Source organism: Diceros bicornis, chromosome 8 (assembly GCF_020826845.1).
Source record: "Diceros bicornis minor isolate mBicDic1 chromosome 8, mDicBic1.mat.cur, whole genome shotgun sequence".
In the NCBI taxonomy this organism is placed as follows: Eukaryota; Metazoa; Chordata; class Mammalia; order Perissodactyla; family Rhinocerotidae; genus Diceros; species Diceros bicornis.
The window spans coordinates 43213374-43240070 of NC_080747.1; the positions used below are offsets into that span (position 1 = coordinate 43213374).

The 26697-nt window shown below is 35.2% G+C and overlaps 1 protein-coding gene across 8 annotated transcripts in view; it reads right to left on the minus strand.

The window, feature by feature from the left end:
* Positions 1-26697, minus strand: part of CLOCK (clock circadian regulator) — a 119220-nt gene that overhangs the window by 64486 nt on the left and 28037 nt on the right. For 3 of the 8 annotated variants that reach the window (XM_058547110.1, XM_058547102.1, XM_058547103.1), the window contains exons 3-6: positions 24800-24944; positions 22493-22624; positions 18048-18189; positions 2974-3065 (exon numbers count right to left, since the gene is read on the minus strand). The gene's annotated coding sequence lies outside the window, so the exon portion shown is untranslated. Of the gene's footprint in view, positions 1-2973; positions 3066-18047; positions 18190-22492; positions 22625-24347; positions 24437-24799; positions 24945-26697 lie in introns of all 8 variants that reach the window. The other 5 variants (XM_058547104.1, XM_058547106.1, XM_058547105.1 and 2 more) reach the window with 5 other exon arrangements.

The window sequence follows — 26697 nt, forward strand, 5'->3', positions numbered from 1 at the left end:
TTATTATGACTCTGTAAATTCAATTCACAGCTGAGCTACATAATTACTTTCCTTTTCTGAGTAATTTTCCTTAGAGTTAATAATTGTTTTATTATTTACCTAGTTGTTTATACACTTATCACCAATTCAGCCCCAAACTCTTCCCTGTCTAAATCTACTGTTAATATTTTCAAACACATTACACATTCTACCAATTTAATCTTCTCAGAGGTATTTTTCTTGGAACCTTCTATTGGGAGTGGATGCTCTCTATAACTGGTGACAAGATGTCATCTGTGATCACTATACACTATCTTCCTGGTGATTTTCTGGGTCTCTACTTAAGTTGCATTCCTTGTTTCTTGTATCCCATGGCTTTATCTTTTTTAGTTTACTTCTTTATTTTTGTTGACTACCTCCTATAATAACTGCCCAGAAAGGGGATGGCAGATAAAATTTTTGTGACATCAGAAGTTTGAAATTGTCATTAGTCTATCCTTAATCCTTAATAGTTTAGCTGGATACTGAATACTGGGTTGGAAACCATTTTTCACTCAGAATTACGAAGACTCCACTGTCGATCTTCCAGTACGGTATCAAGAAGTTGAAAGCCATTCTGATTACTGATCCTTTATATGTGACCTGCTATTTCTCTAATTCTGGAAGCTTCCCTATGTTTTAAAATTTAATAGTGATATGTCCTATTTTGGACTTATTTTCATATCTATTGTCACTCTACAGGTTCTTTCTACCTGAAAACTTGTGTTCTCTAATTCTGGAGGGTTTTGTTCAATCATTCTCTAATTCTCCTCTCTATTTCCTCTATTCTCCCTTTTTGGAACTCCTGTTATTTCAACATTGGAAATCTTGAACGGTTGCTCCAATTTTCTTATTTTTTCTCTCCCATTTTCTCTTTGCTTTATTTTCAGTAGCTGAGTTTTATTTTTAAACCCTTCCACTCAGTTTTTCATTTCTAATTTCATTTCTTATGGTTTCTCTTCCATGTTTCATGGATTTAGCATCTCCTCTTACCTCTCCTGAAACTATTAAATGATAGTTTTGTGTTTGCTTCAATTTTTACCTGCCTACCTGGTCTCCATTTCCCCTAACTTGGTATTTTCTCTTTGGGTTTTCTCTTTGACTCTCACATAAGAGGCTTTCCTAAAAAAGCTAGTGATCTCTTGCCACAGGCTCATATTTAAGGGTAGGGTACTAAAAACATCACTGCAGCTCTGTGTGATAGGGCTTGCTGACTATGAACCTTACTGCAGGAAACTCAGGCTGGAATATTTCCTTGGGGGAATGCTTAATGTCAGTATCTTCAGATCTTTTCTCTTAGGCTGGTTATAATTTCCAGAGAAGAATCTTCTAGACTATTGACTGAAAATTATAAAAATATGGTAGCCTAGGTTCTTAATCCCCTTATTTTCAATATGGTTCTCCCATTATCAACTATGTTTAGTGCCCCTCTATTTTCATCCTTTCTAGAGAATAAATCTCAGTCTTCTGCTGAGTTGGGGAAGGTGCAGTTAGTTGCCTGGGATTCCAAAGTCAGGAAAAGGATCTCTGGAGTATAATCGCCTCTTAATCACATCATAAACAGATTTGCAACAAATTGTCCTGTTTTTTGTCCCACCCTCACTCTGACTTGCAAAGGAAAGAGTGTTTTCAATTCCTGAACATTTTAGAGGTTCTACAGTGCCATGAAGTTTGTTTCTCAGCATTACCCCAGCTGGCTTAGGATTCTAGGCTCTACAAGACAGTACCATACTTTGCTTTTCAGGTTCCAAAATTTTGTTGCAATTGTTTCCTCTCCCATTCTATTTGTTCTTGTGAAGTTATGTCTTTTGTAAAAGATCTTTTTACTTTAGCTTTAATGGAGTTTGAAGAGGAAACAGAATTTGATTGTATTTTTTGCCATCTTTAACTGGAAGGTCCCATTCTCTTCAATTTTAATGAGGCTTTCATCCTCACCCACTCCCACTGAGATTGTTCACTCTTAAGAGTTATCAGTGACATTCATGTTGCCAAACCTAATTAATGGCTGCTTTACTCTCTAGTTGACCTCTTGGTAACATGTGATGTAACTGACCACTTCTGCTTTTATTAAATACTTTTCTTTTCTTGGCTTCTGTAACAGAAGACTTTCCTACTTTTCCACTCAATTCACTGGCTGCTCCTTTTCCTCTGATTAATACTGGCATGTCCCAGGGCTAAATCCTTCTCAATCTATGCACACTTCCTAGATAATTTCATCCAGACATATGCCTCTAAGTATCTCTCTATGCCAATAACTGCCAAATCCACACCCCTAGACCAGATTCTCAACTTCAGAGTCAAATATCCAACTACCTTCTTGATATTTCTACAGATTTTACAGGTGTCTACAATATCATAGAGCAAAAGAGAACACTTGACTTGCTCTGTAAATTTTCTCCTCTCCCAGTTTTCTTCTCCAATCTGAACTCCATATACTCTTCCCCTCACTTATTACATTCCAGCCACATTTGCTCTTTCTGTTCCTCAAGGATTCCATGGTCATTTTTGTTTCACTGCCTATAAATCTCCTCTCTCAAATCTTCACAGGGCTGACAGATTCTTGTCATTCAGATCTCAACTGAAAAACTCTTCTTCAATGAGGGCTTTTCTGACTACCTGATGAATGCAATCACCAGTCTCTATCAAATTATCCATTTTAATTCTCTGCATAGAACTAACCATAATTTTTTCATTTGTTTGTTTATTATTTGTCCTCCCTCACTTTAGAATGCAATCCTCATGAGAGCAGAGATAGCTTCTGTTTTGTTCCCAGTATCTAAAATAGTATCTGAATATAGCTGGCACAATAAATGTTTTGGGGTAATACAACAGGAAAAATTTTTTAATGAAATTTTCCTCAAACTAGTGTGTCAAAATAGTTTATGGATCCTTTTATATATTTTTCTGGAAAAATGTCATTCCAAATTGCATTCTAAGATACAATTTTCTCATTACCTTTTGTATTTTTTGGATCTTTTGAATGGATTCTTCAGAAAACTATAGGTTCAATGTATTCTTCTATATGGCTGACCATCAGTCTCAGAATTCTGTTTAAACAATAAAAAATTTATTTATTACATTTATTCAACTTATTAGAAGTTTATCATGAAAAAGGTTTTAAAATAATTTTTAAACATAACAAAATTCAGAACTTTGTCACAAAAATGTACATAATAAATGTTAAACTCTACAAATTCTTTCTAAAAGACAACAACTTAAAAATAAAAAAGAAACCAAAACAATCATTTCTAATTCTAGTATAGAAGTTAGAAGACAGAAGTATAAAAATAAATATAACTATAAAAATATGTTAATGGATACACAATATAAAAAGATGTAATTTCTGACATCGATAACATAAAGTGTGGTGGGGGAGAGAAGTAAACAAGAAGAGTTTTTGAAGTTAAGTTGTTATAAGCTTAAAATAGATTGTTAAAACTGTAAGATATTTTACGTAAGACCCATGGTAAGTATAAAGAAAACACCTATAGAGGATATGCAAGAGGAAACGAGAAAGGAATCAAACATGCCACCACAAAAAAAAAAAAAAAATCAACGAAACACAAGTGAAGACAAAAAGAGAGGAAAATAGTGTCAAAAAACTACAAGAAGACAAAAACAATTAACAATGAACATAAAAGTCTTTCCCTATCAGTAATTCCTTTAAATGTAAACAGATAAAGTCAACAGTGAAAAAAACAGAGTGGTTAAATGGATTGAAAAAAAAAAACAAGATCCAACTACACGCTGTCTAAAAGAGATCCAGTTTAGATTTAAGGACACATATAGGCTGAAAGTGAAAGACTGGAAAAAGATATTCCATGCAAATGGTAACCAAAAGAGGGGAGGAATGACCATACTTACATCAGAAAAAATAAACTTTAAGTCAAAAACTGTCACAAGAGACAAGGGACACTGTATAATGATAAAAACGTCAATTCATCAGGAAGGCATAACAATTATAAATATACAAACACCCAACATCAGAGTACCCAAATATCTGAAGCAAACATTGATGGAACTGAAGAGAGAAATAGACAGCAACACAATAATAGTAGATTTCAATATCCCAGTATCGATAAATGGATAGAACATCCAGACAGAAGATCAATAAGGAAACAGACAACTTGAACAACACTACAGACCAAATTGACTTAATAGACATATACAGACTATTCCACTCAATAGCAACAGAATACACATTCTTGTCAATTGTACATGGAACATTCTCCAGAATAGATCACATGTTAGGTCACAAGACAAAACTTGGCAAATTTAAGAAGACTGAAATCATACCAAATATCTTTTCTAACCACAATGGAATAAAACTAGCAATCAATAACACAAGAAAAACTGGAAAATTCACAAATGTGTAGAAATTAAACAACACTCGAACAATCAATGGGTCAAAGAAGAAATCAAAAGAGAAATGAGAAAATATCTTGAGACAAACAAAAACATAACAAATCAAAACTTATGGGATAAAGCAAAGGCAATACTGAGGGGGATGTTCATAGTGATAAACATTACATTAAAAAAAAGAAAGCTCTCAAATAAAGACCCTAACTTTACAGTAAACCTCAAAGAACCAGAAAAAGAACAAATAAGCCCAAAGTTAGCAGAAGGAAGGAAATAATAAAGATTAAAGCAGAAATAAACAAAATAGAGATTAGAAAAACAATAGTAAAAACCAATACAAAGAGTTCTTAGAAAAGATCAACAAAACTGACAAACTTTTAGCTAGACTTAGGAAAAAAGACAAAACTCAAATAAGTAAATTCAGAAATGAAAGAAAATATTACAACTGATACCACAGAAATATAGAAATACAAAGGATCATAAGAAACTACTATGACCAATTAAATGCCAACAAATTATATAACCTAGAAGAAATGGATAAATTCCTAGAGACATACACCCCACTAAGACTGAATCACGAAGAAACAGGAAATCTTAACACACCCATAACTAGCAAGGATATTGAATCGGTAATCAAAAACCTCCCAACAAAGTAAACCCCAGGATCAAACAGATTCACTGAAGAATTCCACCAAACATTTAAAGAATTAATTAACACCAATCCTTCTCAAACTCTTCCAAAAAACTGAAGAGGAGGGAACACATCCAAACTCATTTTATGAAGCCAACATTACCCTGACACCAAAGCCAGACAGACTCCACAAGTAAAGAAAACTATAGGTCAACATTCCTGATGAATACAGATGCAAAAATTCTCAACAAAATACTAACAACCCAAATCCAACAGCACATTAAAAGGATCATACACCATGACCAAGTGGGATTTATCCCTAGGATGCAAGGATGTTTCAACATACAAAAAATCAATGTGATACACCACATTAACAGAACCAAGGATACAAATCAAACGATTATCTCAATGCAGAAAAAGCCTTTGACATAATTCGATACTCTTTCATGATAAAAACACTTAGAACAGATAGAAATTTTCTCAAGATAATAAAGGCCATATATGAAAAGTCCACAGCTAACATCATGCTCAACAGCTAAAAACTGAAAGCTTTTCCTCTAAGATGAGGAACAATGCAAGGATGCGACTCTTAACCACTTCGATTCAACATAGCACTGGAAGTCCAGGCTAGAGTAATCAGGCAAGAAATAAAAGGCATCCTAATTGGAATGTCAGAAGTAAAATTATCCCTGTTCACAAATTACATGATCTTATACGTAGAAAACTCTCAAGATTCCACAAAAAACCCGTTAGAATAAATATCGAAGTTGCAGGACACAAAATCAACACACAAAAATCAGTTGCATTTCTATGCACGAACAATCTGAAAAGAGAATTAAGAAAACAATGCCATTTACAATAGCATTAAAAAGAATAAAATACTTAGGAATAAACTTAACCAAAAAAGCAAAAGACTTGTACACTGAGAGCTACAAAACTGGGAAAAAATACTTGCAAATCATATATCCAGCAAGAGGTTAATTCCCCAAATATATAAAGAACTCACACAACTCAACAACAAAAAAATGAATCATCCAATCAAAAAATGGGCAAAGGATAGGAACACACATTTTTCCAAAGATATACAGAAGGTCAACAGGCACATGAAAAGATGTTCAACATCACCAACTATTAGAGAAATGCAAATCAAAACTATAATGAGATATCACCTCACACCAATCAGAATGGCTATAATTAACAAGACAAAAAATAACAAGTGTTGGAGAGGATGTGAAGAAAAGGGAACCCTCATACACTGCTGGTGGGAATGCTAACTGGTGCAGCCACTATGGAAAACAGTATGAAGTTTTCAAAAATTCTGTTCTCGAAAACTTAAAAACAGAAATACCATGTGATCCAGCTATCCCACTACTGCGTATTTATCCAGAGAACATGAAAGCAACAATTCAAAAAGACTTATGAATCTCTGTGTTCATCGTAGCATTATTCACAATAGCCAAGACATGAAAGCAACCCAGTGCCCATCAACAGATGAATGGATAAAGAGGATGTAGTATATATATACAATGAAATACTACTCAGCCATAAAAAAGACAAAATCGTGCCATTTGTGACAACATGGATGGACCTTGAGGGTATTATGCTAAATGATATAAGTCAGACAAAGAAATACCATATGATTTCACTTATATGTGGAAGATAAACACATAGATAAGGAGAACAGATTAGTGGCTGCCAAAGGAGAAGGGGGTGGGGGAGGGCAAAAGGGGCACATACGTATGGTGACGAATAAAAACTAGACCATTGGTGGTGAACACAATGCAGTCTATACAGAAACTGATATGTAACAATGTATACCTGAAATTTACACAATGTTATAAGCCACTATGACATCAATAAAATAAATGTCAATTACTCATTTCGAGTCAGTAAGTATTTAAGGATCAAATAAATTCAAACTCTAGGTTAGAGATTATATGCACTTAATAAAGTGAAGGAATTGGTTAACAACAAAGAATTTCTTAGGCCTCTCCTATAACAGACCATGATATAGACTAATGACATGATCCAAAGCATAATAAGAGCAACTGCATAGGACCTGCCATAGTATTTACAATTTAATAGTTCTCCTATAAATTTGTTCTCAATAGTTCCAAACATACATTCCTTATAATGAAGAAAGCACCTAGAAAGTCTGATAAAAGTTTAATCAAATGATTGCTTTAAAATGCTAATGAATGTATATTAATTACTTTCATTGAAGTCTCTGTATCAGCTAATACAGAAAAGGTCATGATTGATGATCCTCTTCACATAGTGCTTATTAAGGAGCCGACTATTCAGATTACGGCTGGTTCACATTTTGTTTCTTCCTCCATCTCTCCACTTTGTGTGTGTGTGTGTCTACTTTAGTTTTCATTTTCACCTTCAAGAACTAAAACTAGGGTGAATTTTCCTCAAAATTTTGGGTATGGTAAACTTTAGAAGACTGTCAATTTCAATTAGCAATGTTCTTTCACTGACAAAGAAAATTGGGAATTGCTGTGTTCTTACTGTTTTTCATTGCAGAAGTGGATGTCACTATAACATTCTCAGTGTTCATATTCCTCCAAATCATGAGTTCCTTCAAAGCAGGGGTGATACTTTACTTATTCATCTATTACTAGGACCTGTCAGAATATCTGACAAATACTAAATACTCAACAAGCAATGACAAATAACTGAATTAACTGAAACCAACTTAATCTTGCCACACCAAAGTCAGGGCCAAACTTTACACTCAAGTTTGCTTCTGACCCACCCAATGCCCATTCTAAATTTTTTTTTAAATCAAGAATATACTGTACATGCAATATGACAGCAACAAAAGGGGATATTTTTGATAACAAAAACAAAAAAGAGAGCATTTTTGAGAACAAAAAAGGATTTTTTTTTTTTTTTTTGGTGAGGAAGATTAGCCCTGAGCTAAAATCTATTGCCAATCCTCCTCTTTTTGCTGAGGAATATTGGCCCTGGGCTAACATCCATGCCCATCTTCCTCTACTTTATATGTGGGATGCCTGCCGCAGCATGGCTTGATGAGCGGTATGTAGGTCTGTAGCCAGGATCTAAACCTGTGAACCCCAGGCTGCCAAAGCAGAGTGTGTGAACTTAACCACTACACCACTGGGCCAGTCCTCAAAAAAGGATTTTTTTGATAGCAACAACAAAAAAACAGCCCTGGAAACTGAAGAAATCAAATAAAAATCAGAGGTCTGAGTCAAAAACACCAGAGCAACAGGACTGAATTCCTAAAATGTGCACGAAGTAAAATTCAGAAGCCAGATCCCAGTGTCCTAACTGGTTTTAAGTACTTTGGGATGGAGTTACTCGGTCAGAATTAAAGGAGCTAATAAACCCAGCATGCTGGAGAAGGAGGAAGTACAGAAGTTAAGACCCATGGAGTTTAGAGTCAGAAAGGCATGGATGGAAATCTTTGTATAATCTGCTTAATCATCCTAAGCCTCAGAATTCTTACCTAAGGAGGCCGTTGTGAAGAATAAAAGACATAACATATAGGGATACCTATTATTTATTACAAAAATAAACACTCAAAATAAAAGACTTAAACATTTCCAGCATGATGAAATATTAATATCTTTACCATAAAAGGCTTTCTACAAGTTATTCAGAAAAAGGTTAAAACTCAGCCCAAAAAAACGAACAAAAGGTATAACTAAAAGATCCATGAAGAAAACAAATGGCTAATAAATGTAAAAATTATTCCTGGCTTTAAATCAAAGAAATTTAGTAAAAACACGTTATAGTTAATTAATGATTCCTTAAAAATTATACTTCATATATTTATCTTTCAGCAAATATTACTGAGCAAATATTTACAAGTGTTCAACACTACGCTAATGGTAATTTTAAAATGATGAAACAGGGGCCGGCCCCGGTGGCGCAAGCGGTTAAGTGCGCGTGCTCCGCTGTGGTGGCTCGTGGTTGGCCAGTTCGGATCCTGGGCGCGCACCGACGCACTGCTTGTCAAGCCATACAGTGGCGGCGTCCCATATAAAGTGGAGGAAGATGGGCATGGATGTTAGCCCAGGGCCAGTCTTCCTCAGCAAAAACAGGAGGATTGGCAGATGTTAGTTCAGGGCCGATCTTCCTCACAAAAATAAAATGATGAAACAGACACAGCCCTTGCATTTGAGACGCTTCCCAGAGAAACGCATAAAATGCCCTGTGCAATACACAGGAGAAACAGAGAAGTTAAGGAAGCCTCCTGGAAGAAGCAATACCTAAGCTGAGATCTAAAGGATAAATAAAAGTTCACCAGGCTAAGAGACAGAGAAATTTGATGCCAAAAGAACAGTATATGCACAGGTCTAAAGATGTGTGGAGGAAATGTGATTTTAGGGTACTACAAGTAGTTCAGCATGATTAGGGCAAAAACCTAGGGACAGGGATGGGGTAATAGAGGTGGTGGTAAGAGATGAGAATGATGAGGTGAGCAGATCATGAAAGGCCACATGAAGGTAAACCCTCCCCACCAATGGCAATATGAAGACACTGAAGGTTTTAAACAGGGAAGTGATACTAACAGATTTGTTCTTTTGCAAGATCATTCTGGCTACAATATAAAGAATGGGATGAAGGAGGCAGAACTAGAGTTAGGGAGACTAGTAGAAGTAGGGTATTATAATTGTTCGGGCACAATAATATAGAGGCAGAGGTTATATAAAGAAATATAGGAAGTTTAATAGATATTAAGATGACTAGACAGAACTTGGTGACTGATTAACAATCAGAAGTAGGGGGCAGGGAACAGTTGAGAGTATCACCCAAGTTTTGGGTTGGACAGCATTGTGGGTTGGATAGGGAACATAGGAGGAAAAAGCTGGAGGGGAGTGGGAGGGAATGATGTTGAAAGCAGAGGCTAACATTTATTAAACATTTACTATGTGCCAGGCATTCTTCTAAGTTTTCTCTCATTTAAGACTCTTCAACAATCATATGAGGTAAGCTCTATTATTACCTCCATTTTACAGACGAGAAAACTAAAATACAAAGAGAATAGGTAAGCTGGCAAGGTCAGCAGAAAAGCTGAGATATGAACTCTGATAGTTTAGCTTGAACTATGCTCTTAATCACTGTTACGGACACCTCAGAAATACTTTAGATGATGGATTCAGTTTTAGACATGTTGGATTTAGGATATCTATGGGACTTGCAAAAGGAAAAATGCCCAGTAGGAAACTGGAAGTCAGAGTTTGGCATTCAGGAAAGAACTGGGTGAAGACGTAAACTGGGAGTCATCCACATAAATATGTAAATTTAAGACAATGATTGATGGGTTTCTCTAGGAAGAACAAATAAAATGAGGGGAAAAAAGGCTAAAATCAAAACCTGATGAAAAATTAATATTTTAGAGACAGGAGAAGACAAGCTAGTAAAATGGGGAGGAGGCAGAGCAAAGAACATAAAGAAATGGGCTCTGGAAATAAGATTTCCTGGGCATGAATTATGGATCAGCCCCTTTATTAGATGTGGGTCTTAGACTAGTCACTTCATCTCTATGCATCATTTTTTTCATTTCTAAAATGGAGATAATAGCAGTACCTACCACATACAGTTGTTTTGAGGATTAAACTGTTACACATTTGGGACAGTACACAGAAAATAGCAAATGTTCAATAAACTTTAAGTATGGTTAGTGTTAATAATATTATCAACTAGACTTAAAACGACCAATCAAAGAGACAGAAGAAAGCCAAGAAGGGTCAGTTGTAACTAAAATGAAAGGAAAAGGGTGTTTCAAGAAGTTGACAATACTGCTGTATGGACAAGACAATGACTCTAAAGTGTCCATTATATTATTTAATAACAAGGAGTCTGATAACTTTGGTGAAGGAGATTCGAAAACAGAAACTGAATTCTGCTTTAAAATAGTAAATTAGGACTCTCTTAAAGTAAGTTTGGAGAGATGTATCAACAGCTGAAAATATTTATGTCCTTTGACGCAGTAATTTCACTTTGAGAAAAGAGGGAATAATTAGAGACGTATTCAAAATTTTATAATTTATTGCACTATTATTTAAAAAAGTAAAGCTAGAAAGAATTTAAGCATCCAATAGCAGTAACAGTGGCATCAAAATATATCAAACATAAATCAAAATATGCCAAAAGTATCAACTGGGGTTATTCCTGAGTAACTAGCTTATGGATATTTCTTTTTACTTTTTCTTTAGTACTTTGTAAAACTTCTCTTATGAACCTACACTATTTTTATAATCAGAAAAACTTAAGTGCTGCCTTTTTTCTTTTCTTTTAATTGTTCAATACTAGAACCCTGGCTACACATAAGGAACATAAAATACATGTTATCCATTCCAAAGAACAAAACATTAGTAACAAAGTGACATGTTACTGTTATAAAACACAAGTAACAGAGACTATTTTCCTATGTACTGTTCACATAATTTAAAGAAAAAAACTTTTAATTTCATCTAATTATTAATAATTTTTACATTATTCATTAAAAATCGTTAACTCAGGAACCTGGTTTAAAAAGTGGAAACTACAATAAATCTTTTTCTTACCCAATAACCTACTGACCTACTTTGGAATGTAGGTTAGTTAAATCTGATATTCTGGGACTAATAGATCTATTAACATTAATTAAAAGTAGTGCTGAAATTTAACCGACTGTGTATACACAAAACCCATGCAACAATCCTTAACTACGTTTATCACCATTTATGAAAAATTCTAACTTGCTTCTGCAGATTACTGCATTTGAATTATAGCTAAAAAGCTAATTATTTCTAAGAGAACAATTTTAACTTGTAAAGAAAGACCCAAATACTTTTTAAATTAATTGTTTAATGTATGAGTAAAGATGAAATTAAACACAAGTTCTCAATTTATTCAATACTGAATGGGAACATTATCCTACCTCTACAACGAATATAAAATATTAGCAAGATAAAAAACATGCTTGACTCTATAGCAGTTTCTAAGATCAACTTAAATTAAAAATTGACAGTAAGAAAAAGAAACACACCCCAAACCAAACTCTCATGAACCAGACCTCTTAGAATCAGAGAAGATTCTGGCTCAAGACAAACATCAAATGATACCAGGACTCTAGCCTGTCCAATATTGGTCTAGACTTGAGGTATTTTTGAAGCCTCATTAAGGAAACAAAAACTAAAAAATTAATATAGCTCTCTTAGTGGGACACAAGACTACGCCAATGATTCAACTAATGTATTTTTTCAAATAATGTCTGAGCTCCCTATTCATGTAGTGGACTGCTCTGGTCCACAGAATACATGAGCACTTTATTCCTTTTTCAGAGGTGAGACTGAGGCCTGAGCCTGTCCCCAGCCTTAAAGGAGCCCAAGAGAAGATCTGAAGGTGCAGGGAGATCCCAAGCCTGAGTCTCAAATTGAACTACACACTGCACCAGGTACCATAACCCTGAACCTACATCACCCTGCACTAAGACTCTTCACTAATATCAGTGGGAAGAAAGAGAGGGCCCTGTGGTAGGCAGAATAACAGTGCCACTAAAAGGACTGTGCCCTAATCCCTGGAACCTGGGAATACGTTACCTCACATGGCAAAAAGGGACTTGGCAGACGTGATTACGGTTAAAGATCTTGAGATGGGGAGATTATCCTAGATTATCTGGGTGGGTAGAATGTAATCATGAGTCTTTAAAAGTCGAGGACCTTTCCTGGCTGTGGTCAGAGAAATATGAAACAGAAGAAGGGACAGAAAGATGCAATGTTGCTAGTTTTGAAGGTGGGTCACAAGCCAAGGAATGTGGACACCCTCTAGAAGCTTGAAAACACAAGGAAACAGATTGTCCCCTGAAGCCTCCAGAAAGGAATGCAGCCCTACTGACACCTTAATTTTAGCCCAGTGAGACCTATATGGAACTTCTGAGCTATAGGGATTATAAGATAATATATTCATACTGTTTTAAGCCATTAAGTTTGTGGTAATTTGTATGGCAGCTATAGAAATTTAATAGAGGTCCAAAATCTCTAGCTGCTCTTGATGAATCTGCCTTTCCCAAACGCTTTCTCCCTCAATATTTACAATAATCTGCCTATGAAATAATCAAGATTAATCCCATTATGCCCTACTTTCCTTTCATATCAGTCACCAGGAGAGGCCCAAGACTCCCAGGTCCTCCCTCATTACATACATCCCCATATATATACTTTTGTTCCTATATACCCTATGTATTCCTACACTGATCCCTTTTGCCTTGCCCAATTTCCAAAATCCTTTAACTATGGCCTCTGGAACTCACAGTATATCGTTAGCAAAATATCCTGTCTCCTCACTATTGCTGCACACTCTCTTCACCTTCCTTGCAGCAACTGAAACCTCACTCCTGTAGGAGTTCTGCTGTAGCTCCAGTTCTTTCAAATGATGGCTGTTCTTCTCTCCCATATTCCCTTTTCTCCCCTCCCTAAAATCCCTAGCTTTGAATCTCACGCCTCCAGACTACATCAGCTCTTTTCCTCTCCTTGTTGTAACCATTCATAAACCCCCAGAACAAGCCCTCTCATTCCCCGAGGGCTGTTCTTCTCTCTGATACCTCTTTTGTCATTGTTTTTGGATTTTAATATCTATATAAATGATCCTCCCAACCTCTTGGCCAGTCAGTTCTTTGATCTCCTCTCCTCCAACAATCCTGTGCTCCATCCTACCTCCCTCTCACTCCCCTGGAGTTACTCTAGAACTCAACATTACAAAGAAGCACACGTCCCTCCATACACTCAACTTCAAGCACCTTATCCCTCTACATCTCACATAAGCTGGCATAGCATGTGGTCTGCTTGATTCAAAACCACAAAAATAAAAACACAAGCATTTTTTTTAACTGGCAATATAGGACTATGAAAATACTAGGCTTAGGGTTAGCTCATGAGATATTTTAATTACAACTAATATGTATAAATATAATGACAAAGTTTTGACATATTATATATACTTCATCAATGAGACCACTGGACTCATATAAAATACCACTAAAAATATGTCAATTTTCAAGGCCACAAGTATTCCTCTTTTTGCAGTGTAATCACTTCATAAAAAAGACAGTTGTCTTGACATATTAAAACTTGTCTAAACTGCCAGGTTGCTTTTGTGTAGCCAAGTAGGCCAAGCAAGTTCACAACATCTGAAAACTAGTTCAAATAAGTTTAGATGCATCCTGAACCACAGATTATTCAGAAAACAACTACCATAAAGCACTTTTTCTTCACTAAAATAATCATTATATCTACACTTTATATTTGAGATAAAATCTACTCCCTTTAAATTGTACGATTTTGCAATATATGACATATATATATTTGCTATTCATTTCCACTTTTATCTCTATCCCTACTTACTTTCAAATAAATAAATATACATGGGTATATTTAGTTCCTTAGTTGACTAATATTTTTTTAACCCACTGCCTGATTGCTTGATCCTTACCTGAAATGACAAAGTCTGGGAAAATAGTAGGCCAAGACCCTATCTGAATCTGTGGAGTAGCAAGGGAGACGGGGCTCAAACTGCACAGACACATCTTTCTTCGCAGCATGCAAGTAGGAGTAATTAAGGATTTAAGAGAGGATGTATAAATGGCACACTAATTCACAGCCAGAAGGCCTAGGACCAGGTTTCACAGGGTGCAATTTGGACTAAACAAGTATTATAGAACGGAGACATACCCCTGATACAGAAGACACAAGATTTGAGATTTCTACTGATTTATCTTCAAGTCTGCTATTAAGCCTATGCAGTAAATTTGTATTTCATATATTATATTTTTCAGTTCTAAAATTTCCATTTGATTCTTTTATATGGTTTCTATTTTTCAGAGGAGATTTATCTTTCCATTCTTTCAAGAGTACTCACTTTTACCTCATGGAGCATGGATACAATAGTTGCTTTAAAGTCTTTTTCTGATAAATCCATCATCTGGGTTGGCATTTGTTTATTGTCTTTTCTCTTAAAAAATTATCAGATTCTCCCGTTTCTTTGTACGTCAAGTAATTTTGGATTATATCCTAGACATTCTGATATTAGTTATGAAACTTTAGATTCTAATAACATCTCCTGGAGAATTTGATTTTTTGGTTTAAGTTTAGACTACAAGTCTATGTTGCCTTCTGTGGGTGGTAGTTCCAATGCCAGTTCATTTTTCAAAGCCTTCACGATGTTATGTGGGTTTATCCTCTGCATGCATCATTCAGGGGCAAGGCTGAGATTTGAACAGTGGTTTATATCATAGCTCAGTTCTCTAAATCTTTGCTGTTTCTTTGGGTCTGTTCCATGCATGTGTAACTCATGAGTGAGGTGGGACCTTTGTGGGTTCATACTCACAATTAGGGAATCTCCTCTCACATCAGCTCTCTCCCCTCTGAGATTTCCCCAGCATGCTCCAATTTCCGGGGGCCTCTTTCCCAATTCCTCTGGCCAGAGAAATGGTTTTCTCTCAGGGTTTAAAGTTCTTGTGCCACCATGGTAATGCAACTTTACAGGTGGAGATCATCTTAGTGCAGGCTTGAGAGAGAAAAAGAAAAAGAAAAGGGACCCCCTTTCCTTGTCCTCTGGCTAGAAATAGGGGTTTCCCTTGGAGTTTTTGCTAAGTGCTATACCCACTGAGCAGTTCCATAATACAGCCCACCACTGGATCAAAGCTGGGTCGTGGAAAAAAAAAAAAGGTAAACACCATTACACAGACTATTCTCCAAGTTTTGACTTCCCTTCTCAATGTGCCTGCTATTATTAATTTTCAGTCTTCAGATAGCTGCTTTTTATATTCTACTGAGAGTTTTTAGTTCTAATCAGTCCAAGAAATAGGCTTACTCCATTTTGGCCTATCCATTGTATTATATCATATCCATTTCCCAACAGACTTTCACCTAATGGCTTTTGTAGTCACTGACTGACCATTATCTAGATTCATTATTTCATAAGAAGTTGCACTACAGTGAGTTTCTAATCCTATCACTCTCCCAGCATTTCTTATTAGCTGCAATTCCTCTATAAAGGTAAACTCTCTCTCTTACCTATTTGGTTATCCTGGAATATAATCCATGCAGAACAAGAAGATTAAATGGTTCATTCTTTCATTTACCAATGATTTTCAGAGTAATGAACTGGTGCCTATGAGAATTTGTTTTTTAAGTATTATTTTGAACTTTTAGAGTCTTATACATTTGTGTTTCAATCTACTGCAGTCATATTTTTTAAACCTATTTTTACGGAAAATTTCAAACACACAAAAGTAAAAAAGAATAATATAATTATTAACCCATCTATCCATCACCCATTTCCAACAATTATCACATCATGGTCCATCTTATTTCATCTTTTTTGCCCAATATAATTATTAACCCATCTATCCATCACCCATTTCCAACAATTATCACATCATGGTCCATCTTATTTCATCTTTTTTGCCCCTTCCCCATTCCTTCCCACCCTCCTTTGTATTATTAGAAGCAAATCCCAAAAACTATCATTTCATCTGTAAATACTCCATTATGAATCTATAAGTTACAAGGACTATTATATTAAAAAAAATAACCACAATATCATTATCATACATTAAAAAGGTGTGTAAGACCTCCACACACAAAATAACAAAACATTTCTAAGAGAAATTTTAAAAGGCCTAAATATATAAAGGCATATACCACAGTTAATGTATTCAAAGTCTCAATATTGAAAGATGTCCAAAATATTCAAACTGATCTATAGATTCAATATTAAGCTAGTCGATAATAATATTAAATAAATAATATTTAACTTGCTTAATATTAAGCAGGGAATTATTTATTTATTTATTTATTTAGGAAGCTGACAGGTTGAGTACAAAATTTTTACTGAAATTCAAAGAACCAAGAAGAACCAACGCAACTTTGAAGAACAAAGTTGGAGGATTTAAAGCTACAATAATTAAGAGAGTATGGCACCGGCACAAGAACTAGACCAATGGACCAGAATAGAGTACAAAAACAGACCAACAAATAAACAGTCATCTGAATTACAACAAAGCCATTGCTGCGTTACAGTAGGGAAAGGATAGTCTTTTCAATAAATAATGCTTGACCAAATGGATTTCCCATGGAAAATAAAAAGAACCATGAATCCTACCACACACCATGCATAAACCTAAATGCAAAAGTTAAAACAATCAAGTTTATATAAGAAAACACACGAGAATATCTTCTTGGCTTTAGGATAGGCAAAGATTTCTTATAACCCAAAAAGCACTAACCATAAAAGAATAGTTTGATAAAATGGACTTTATTAAAATTAAGAAACAATCTTAAGACATACTATTAAAAGAGTGAAGTAGGAAAGATATCTTTAATACTTAATCTAACAAAAAACATCCTAGAAATAGTTAAAGAACTCCTAGAAATCCATGAGACAACCCAAAAGAAAAATAGGCAAATGACATGAACAGGCATTTCTCAAAAGAGGATATCCAAATGGTCAATAGGCATATAAACACATGTGCTAAACCTTTTAAGTTTTCAGAGAATTATGAATTAAAATTACAATAAATTTTCATTACATATATAGCAAAAGAGCTAATATTAAAAACACTAATAATTTCAAGTATTGGTGAGGATGTAGAGCAACAAGAATTCTTGTACACTGTTGGTGGGAGTGTAAATTGATTCAACCATTTTGGAAAACTAGGAGTATCTACTAAAGCTAAACAGCCAAATATTTACACTGACCCAGCAATTTCACTCCTGGAAATTTCCTCAACAGAAATGCACACATATGTATATCAAAAGATGCTCAAGAATGTTCACAGCAGCATTGTTCATAATAGCCCAAAGCTGATAATGATCCAAATGTTCATCAACAGCAGAATGGATAAATTGTGGTATACACATAATGATGTATTACAAAGCAATCAAAAAGGATGAACTATTGCCATATGAATCAACATGGATGACTCGCATAAACAAGATGTTGATCAAAAAGACCGACAAGAGAAGTTCAAAAATAGACAAACTAATGAATAGTGAATGAAGGTCAGAATAATAGTTACCTCTGGGAGTCCGTGAAGACTGCTAGGGGGCATGAAGGAGGCTCCTGGGCTGAGGAAAATGTTCTATATCTTGATCTTGGTATTGGTTAAACAAGTGTTGACTTCATAAAATTTCAACAAAATGACACTCAGGATTGATGCACTTTATAATAAGCATGTTTTAATTCAATAAAAAAAGTTAAAAAAAAAAGTTAGCAATACTATATCAGTACCTTGATTTTTTAATTTTTTTGGTCATTTTACCTGCTGGTGAAATTGAAGTCTAATAGAACTAGGTTTCTACATTAGTCTTTCTCTTACTTGGGTACTAAAAGTCATATTCACTTCCTTTTTCAGTACAATTACTGAAGAATTGTTTTGATATGTGGATCCTTCCCATATTACGAGGGCAACAGAAAGTCCAGTTTGAAGTTAGATCCAGCCCAAATTTATAAGCTAAAAAATTCTAAGATGGCATTTTTTCTTAATGTAAATATAATCAATTTTTCTATATTAAGTTCCAGATCACTAGCTCCTGCAGTTTGTATCTGGCAAAAAGAGGTAAGAAAACTTGAGGCTCCTGAGGTTTAGCCTCTAAGCTCAGTTTTAGTTAAAACTGAAAACAGCAAATCAAGACAAGGTGTCAGCATAAGGTTGTGAAAATGAAATAAATTATTAAATGCAAAGTGCTTAGAAGATGACACCTGGCACAAAGTAAATGCTCAAAAAACGTCTGCAATTATTAATACCATTTTGAGAAGCACTATAATAGATCCTTGTTCTTGAATTTCCTTCAAAATATAATAAATTTAAGATAATAAAATCAGATCCACTTTTAAAAACAAACAAAGCATATTTATGGAGTTAAAGGAACACTTAGATTTTTATGAAACTAGCTGAAGTGAACATTATATTAAAGAAAAGTACAGGACAGATGAAAATTTAATATATTATACCTAAGATTTTTTAAAGTTCTAAATTATACTAATTGGTATTTAACTATGATCTTATGATTAAAATAATTGATGAGATAATCAGCAAGAATACTGTTAACATAAAGACCTCTTTGCAAAGCAGGTTTTACATTTTAAAGTTCTATTTCATTTTATCTCCACATTACTATAAAATGACTAAATCTATTTTATAAAATATTTATGTCATAAACTTATCATAGAACAGAGCATCTGCATTGAGGACCACACAGTTAATCATAAACCACGCCCCAAAAAATACTATTCAATAACAGTACCACCATGTAAACAGAGTATGTGTGAAAAAGCACTTTGAAAAAAATACAAGGACTATACGTGTATTTTTAATGGAAGTAAATGGTAATTTAAAAGTAACAGTGTTTGGACATAATTTCCAGGTTTTTCATAACTGCTAAAGACATTTCTTTAAACTTTTTAGTTGGAAATAATTTCAAACTTCCAGAAAAGTATAAGAATATTTCAAAGAACTCCTATGTATACTTTATCCAGATTCACCAATTGTTAACATTTGCATCATTTTCTTTAGCATATAAACATTTTCTGAACCATTTGAGAGTAAGTTGTATATATATCATGTCCTTTTAGCTCTAAATACTTTAATGTGTACCTGCTAAGAACAAGAACATTCTCTTAAATAACCATAGTATAGTTACTAACTTCAGAAAATTTAACAATTACACAATATTTTAATTTAATGTCTATTTTCCAATTTTTTTAACTGAGCAAATAAAGTCCTTTAGGGCTTTCTTCCTCCTCCAGTACAGGATCCAGTCCAGAGTCATGTAGTGCATTTGCTGCCATATCTCCCTAGACTCCTTTAATCTGGTACAGTTTTCCTCAGCTAAATACCTTTCAAACTATCTTATCTTTACAAGGCATTCTGCAAGATAAAATTTTAAAAATTGGGTTCTCGAGCAAGCTATATAGGAAAGTTTCATTAAAAAAAAGAGGTTCAGTGGAAGAGTTGGGGAAAGTTTCAGAAGACTCAGATGAGAATATATAAATTTCCTATCCCAGAGTGGCTTTTAGTATATACATATTTTAAAGCTTTATAACGAGGAGAGCGCTAGGTTTCTTTGAGATTGGTAATTCTTGGATTAATGGTTTATCTTGTCTCAACATTTCAAAAAATAATAAATAAGCAACCTAGACAAATAAATCTGCCCCAATAATCTGGCCAATGATTTGATGGCTATCTGTAAAGAATGGATCCAGAGAAAATAACTGTTTTCATCAAAATTCTCTTCGACAGTTAACAAAAAACACCCAATCCCAGCAAGCAAACCTTCAAAGAAACTGGAATTACTGTGATCATGCATAGACATAATAGTTATTGGAGCTACAACAGACCTTGTTCTTTAACTCAACAAACACTGACTGTGTGCCAACTATGTGCCAGGCCTCTGAGAGCTCTTTAAAAAACAGGCATGGTGGCGCCAGTAAGGTAGTGTAACAGTTAAGTTTGCATGCTCCGCCTCAGTGGCCCGGGGTTCGCAGGTTCAGATCCCAGGCGCAGACCAATGCACTGCTCATCAAGCCATGCTGTGGCAGCGTCCCATATAAAGTAGAGGAAGATGGGCACGGATGTTAGCCCAGGGCCGATCTTCCTCATCAAAAAGAGGAGAATTGGCAACGGATGTTAGCTGAGGGATAGTCTTCCTCACACACGCACAAAAATAACAAAAACAACGGGGCCGGCCAGGTGGTGCAGTGGTTGGGTGCGCGCGCTCTGCTTCGGTGGCCCGGGGTTCACGGGTTCGGATCCCGGGCGCACACCGACGCACCACTTGTCAAGCCATGCTGTGGCAGCGTCCCATATAGGGTAGAGGAGGATGGGCACAGATGTTGGCCCAGGGCCAGTCTTCCTCAGCAAAAGGAGGAGGATTGGCATCAGATGTTAGCTCAGGGCCGATCTTCCTCACCAAGAAAAAAAAAAAAACAGGCAGGGTATCTACCCTTAGAAAACTTATAATTTAGTAAACCCAAGATTCCTGCTTTCAGACAGAAAAGATATTATTTTTCCCTATTTTGGAAATGAAGCAATTAGGATTTAGAGCAGTAAATGTGCCCAAAGCCACAAAACTATTAAGTGTTCCAGAGGGACAAGAAAGATACATACTAAAATCATAGTCTTTTATCTAATATAGGACTTAACCTGTGTCAGACTGCAAACGAGCTCCTTAAGAATACCCTCCAAGCCTATCCATTGACTCCAAAAGGGCCGTGTACCTTCATACTCAACATATTAACTGTGTTACATTGAGTCAGTCACCACCTAGTTTCCAAATAATATACCCGTACTTTCACTTAAAAAATAAAAATAACAGGTCATCCCCACACATCAGAAAAAAACAGAAACTGTACAAAAGGTATATACAATCTGTTAAATGCTTAAGATACTATGGTAACATTAAAACCCAGTAAAAACTGAGTGTACTATACTAATTTTCTTTCTACAAACTCCCATATACATTCATTTTAGAAGAAAAGTAATAGGAGAATGATTTCTCTTGATTTATTTTCTATTTTAAAACAACACAGTCAGTTTAATTAGAATATGGGTTACACTTTCCAGGATAGAAAAGAGTATAAATAAGTCACTGAGAGTTGGTACCGACTCTCACCTCTCTCTATTTCCCTCCTACTTATCTGTTAAACCTTAGCAATCAATCTATAAATACTTCTTCAACCCCGCGGAGCATAGGTCAGCTAACTTATTCTGTAAAGGATCACATGGTAAATATTTTTGGCTTTCTGGGCCTTAAGGTCTCTGATGCAACTACTTAACTCTGCCACTATAACTTGAAAACAGCTATACACAATATGTAAAAAATAAGAGTGGCTGTGTTCCAATAAAGCTTTATTGATACATGCTGAAATTTGAATTTCCTATAATTTTCACATTACAAAATAGTATTCTTTAGATATTTTTTCCCCCCAAACATTTAAAAATGTAACCACTATTCTTAGCTCATGGGTCAAACAAAAACAGGCAGTGGGCTGAATTTGACAGTGTGCAGACCCCTGATGGAGAGAACTTGCTTGTAAGCTAGGGCTGCAGTAGGTGACTGGCCCTTCTTTACCTCAGTCAACTGATTCTTTATCTCTAAATCTAAAATCTGACAGGAAATAAATAATTCCTATTCTACTTTCAGTCACTTGCAAATCATCTTCCTTTATCTCAGAAAAAAACAAGAAATTATAATTCTTACTTTTGAGCAGTAACTTTGAAAAACTTCAGGAATTGCTGAAAAGAAAATACTCTACATCTGGATATCAATTATCTTGCCAATGAATAACTTTTTACTCCTCATAAGAATGAAAATTCTAAAGATAAATAAACGCTATCAAGGAAGGTAGCAGATCACACCCTAAATATTTTTATAATACTTTGTCCTATGCTCCTTGCCAGGAGATTCCAAACCTCACTGTACTCATTAATTACGCAAAAAGAAAGAAAAAAAGATGGCATACCTCTGAGCTCAAAATGAAGACTGAAGGTATCTAGTGAAACTCATCAAGTTCTAAAGATTCATCTAAGAGGAATGTAGAATTTTCCAAAGGCATCTTACATTGTGACAGAATCAGCTTCTTAAGTTTCAGCAGCTTTACAGGAAAAAATAAAACAAAAAGTCCGTAAAACAAAGACAGCTGTAGAAATAATGTTAACCAAATTTTAAGTAACAATACCTCCAGTATTTTTTTCCCATCCATCTATATATCATTAATTGGGACCTCTTATGTGCCAGGAATCAGGAATGCAGCAACGAACATGTCAGATCCCATCAACCCCTGTGGGAGCTCAGTATGTAGCGCAACTCCAAATGGGATGAAAGGCTTTAAGAATCATCATGGTGTAAAGGGAAAGCATGGCAGAGATACAAACCAGTCTGGTGGGAATTGGTTAGGAAAGGCCTCGTAAGGGACAGACATTTAATGCAAGCATGAGTAGGATCTGGCCAAATAAAGCAAGGGGGGAGGGGAGAGAAAGAATGTGTTTCATCCAAAGGGAACAGCATGTTCAAAGGGCCAGATGTAGGAGAGAATATGGCATTTGTGTGGAAGTAAAAGAAGTCCAGTGTGGCTGCTCAGAGTAAGAAAAGGGATGAGAAGATCATTCTCTGAGATGAAATGGGCAAGAGAAGAAAGTAAGAGGTAAAGCAACTTGCCCTGAGTCACACAGAGCTAAAAGGCAGAGCCCATTTTAAACCCTCACTACTTGACTGCAATATACCAGCCATTCCGAAACTCTTCCCAGCCCCCTGCCCTCAAGGGTCTGAGAGGAGGACCCTTGAGAAAGAAGATGAGGGAAAGTCCCTGTGGAGGATGATCCTTTCAGGGGCTCCTGCAAGGACCTGAGGGAAGACTGCCCTGGGCCAACAGCCAGCTTCCCTATGGACAGATAAATTAATCCACTAACTATCAGGGGCCCTTCTGCAGAATGATAGAGAAGTCGTCAGTCTCAGCACCATTCTCAAAGACTAATTAATAGTTAACAAGCACTTCAGTATGTGTGAAGCTCTGTTTTAAGTGCTTTACACGTAGTAACTAATTCAATCCTCACAACATCCCTACAAAGTAGGTGCTTTTCTTACCCTATATTTCCAGTATGATTTTAAGAAACAGTCCAATCATGGCCATTAATTTTTATTAACAATTAAAATAAAAATGATCAGAAATGTTAACAACTTCTTACCACAATATTAAAAGCATTTTAATTATCCTTCTATCAGAAAAGTACTATTTTAAATATCAATTAACAAAAATAAAAGACTTTACAACATTAATTTGGTTATTTCTTTTTTAAATAGCAGTTTTATTAAGGAAAGAGTTGGGGAAATTCTGTTCCTTGTTCATTCAATCACTCACTAGGATAGGTTCTACACATCCCATAGTGAGGAAAACACACCAAATTCCTACCCTCACAGAGTTTTAGTCATTGAAATACAGTGAAGATTGATACCCCTTGGCAATTACATTTTTGCAACATATCCTAAGTTTTCGGAATGAACGAAGAACCAACAACCACACTGACAAAATCTGATGCAACAGAATAAAATCAAAACCTCAGGGGAGTGGATTGTGAATAAAAAATATACACATGTTAAAGGAGGAGGAAGAGGGAAAATAAAAGACTGCTCCACTGAGGAGCATGGGCAGAAAGAATGGAAAAGAATCCTTGCTCAAAGAAAGCACAGAGAAGTAGCAGTAATCACTGCACAATGATGAAGGTCCTTAAGGGAATTAAAACAGTTGTGAAAAATAAAAAGTGGATGAAAATTACATAGCAGAAGATTCAAAACTATAATCTAGTGACGAAAGATCAAACCTTAATCCAGCAGTCTTCACAGTGGGGACCAGATGGTTTTCAGGGAATCAATTTCCAGATCCTTAATTTCCATAGTTACCAACCAGTTACTAGAATTAATAACAAGGTCAGGTATCATGCTGGTTTTCTCCTTTCCTACACTCTATTTTATAATCTTCCTTTTTCCAGTTCATAAGAGAAAGATACATCTCTCACACATCTAACATCTCACTACAATGCATTTCTCTGAGTTGTAGAAACATCCAGCACACCAATCAAAGGAATAATTTGAAATACTGATATCAGAGGAGTATCCTTTAAAGGAGGCACCATATATCCAAAGTGGTCTTGTCTTTCCCTGTCCTATACAATTCTGCTAAGGACAATACCTGACACAAAAACCAGGTATTTTGGACCTGATGGGCTGTTAAAACTTCAGGAGAATAATAAAAATATTCGATTAAGAAGCTCACCTGAGAAAGAATCCAATGAAAACAGTGATGATAAATATTGAAGACAGCTACAACTTAGTTCAGCCAGGTGAAAAGCTTATGGCCAGATTCCTTACATATTTATCTAGAATTATCTAGAATTCAAGATCTGTACTTTCATTATTCTCTGAGAAATGAGAAAGAAATTAGTACATTCTGTCAATCACCTGTATGTCTATAACTTGATATTTTGCATGATTTCAAGGAGTTGAAAAGAGCCCTTACCCCTGTCAAATCAATGTCATATCTTCAAGTAAAAGTAACATACACCGAAGTTAAGTCACCATTTTATATTTTCTTGAACATTTATTGAGAAATATTTTTATTAACTTTTGTCAAAAAATTACTGGACACAGTAAATCCATATATGTATGTATTTTTTGACCTGGACAGGTCTTCATTCTTGTCCCATGCTATTATCCATTTCTCTGCTCAGTTTTTCATTCCTACATAGACTTACTAGATATAGATAAATTTAACAGTAATATACTACAAATTCTACTATACATGATATGCCTAACAAAAATTTCAATAAATCTTTTGTATATCTCACTCACACTTACTAATGAGCCAATATCTTTTCTTTTTACTATTAATTTCCACTGAAACCACTCTCATTCTAACACAAGTAATATTCATCCCTGGATACATAATTCCATGAAAAGAGCAGTCCCCTCTGAAGAGATGTATTTATAATTGTTTAATCAACAAAATTAATAATATATTTATGTTGTACTCATAGTAATTATAATTTAAAAGAAAATTTTTTCTTTAACAGAGACCACTATGGTCACAGCTAATAAACATTTTAAACATCAATTCATACTCTTTTTTTTTTTTTTTTTTGCTGAGTAAGATTGGCCCTGAGCTCACATCCGTGCCCATCTTCCTCTATTTTATGTGGGACACCTGCCGCAGCATGACTTGATACACAGTGCACAGGTCCGCACCCAGAATCCAAACCTGCGCGCACGAACTTAACCACTACGCCACTGGGCCGGCCCCCATATTCATATTTTTTATTCCTAGAAGCATTTTTCAAGTGCTGAAAAAAAAGAACTGCCAACCCAGAATCCTATATCCAGAAAAAATATCCTTCAGTAAAGAGAGGGAAATTAAAACATCTGCAGATGAAGGAAAACTAAGAGAATTTTCACCAGGAGATCCTACCCTAAAATTCTATAGGAAATTCTTCAAACAGAAAGGAAATGATAAAAGAAGGAACACTGGAAAATCAGGAAGGAAGAAAGGAAAGAGAATATGGGTAAATACAATAGACTTTTCTTCTCTTCGTAAGTCTCCTATATTATTTTTGATGGTTTAAGCAAAAATTATAACACTGTGTGTGATATGGTTCTCAATGTATGTAAAGAAAATACAAAAGGCAATTATATTAGAATTGGGAGGGGGAGTAAAGGGACTTAACAATTAGTAGACTGTAATAAATTATGTATAAATAATACAATATCTACAGCAACTACAAAAAAGCTATTCAAAGAGACACAATCAAAACATTATAGATAAATCAAGACGGAATCCCACAAAGTTCAACTAACCCACAGGCTTCTTTCTCCCTCTCTTACTACTACTGTAAAAGAAGCTGAGTTAAAGCACAAGATACTGTTCCCAGGCAGGACAGGTATTGTTCAAGTTTGAGGACACTATTAGTCACATAAGCAAGAGAATTTTCAAAGCACTTAATAATATCGGCTTTGATAATACTCTCATACATTGTTGGTGGGAATATAAATTGGTACAAACTTATGGAGAACAATACATCAATATCCTAACAAAATTACAATTGGTCGGGCAATATAGTGGGTTATAACCAGCATTTTTAACATGAAACAGGATAGGGAAAAAAAGCTAGAGTACAAAAC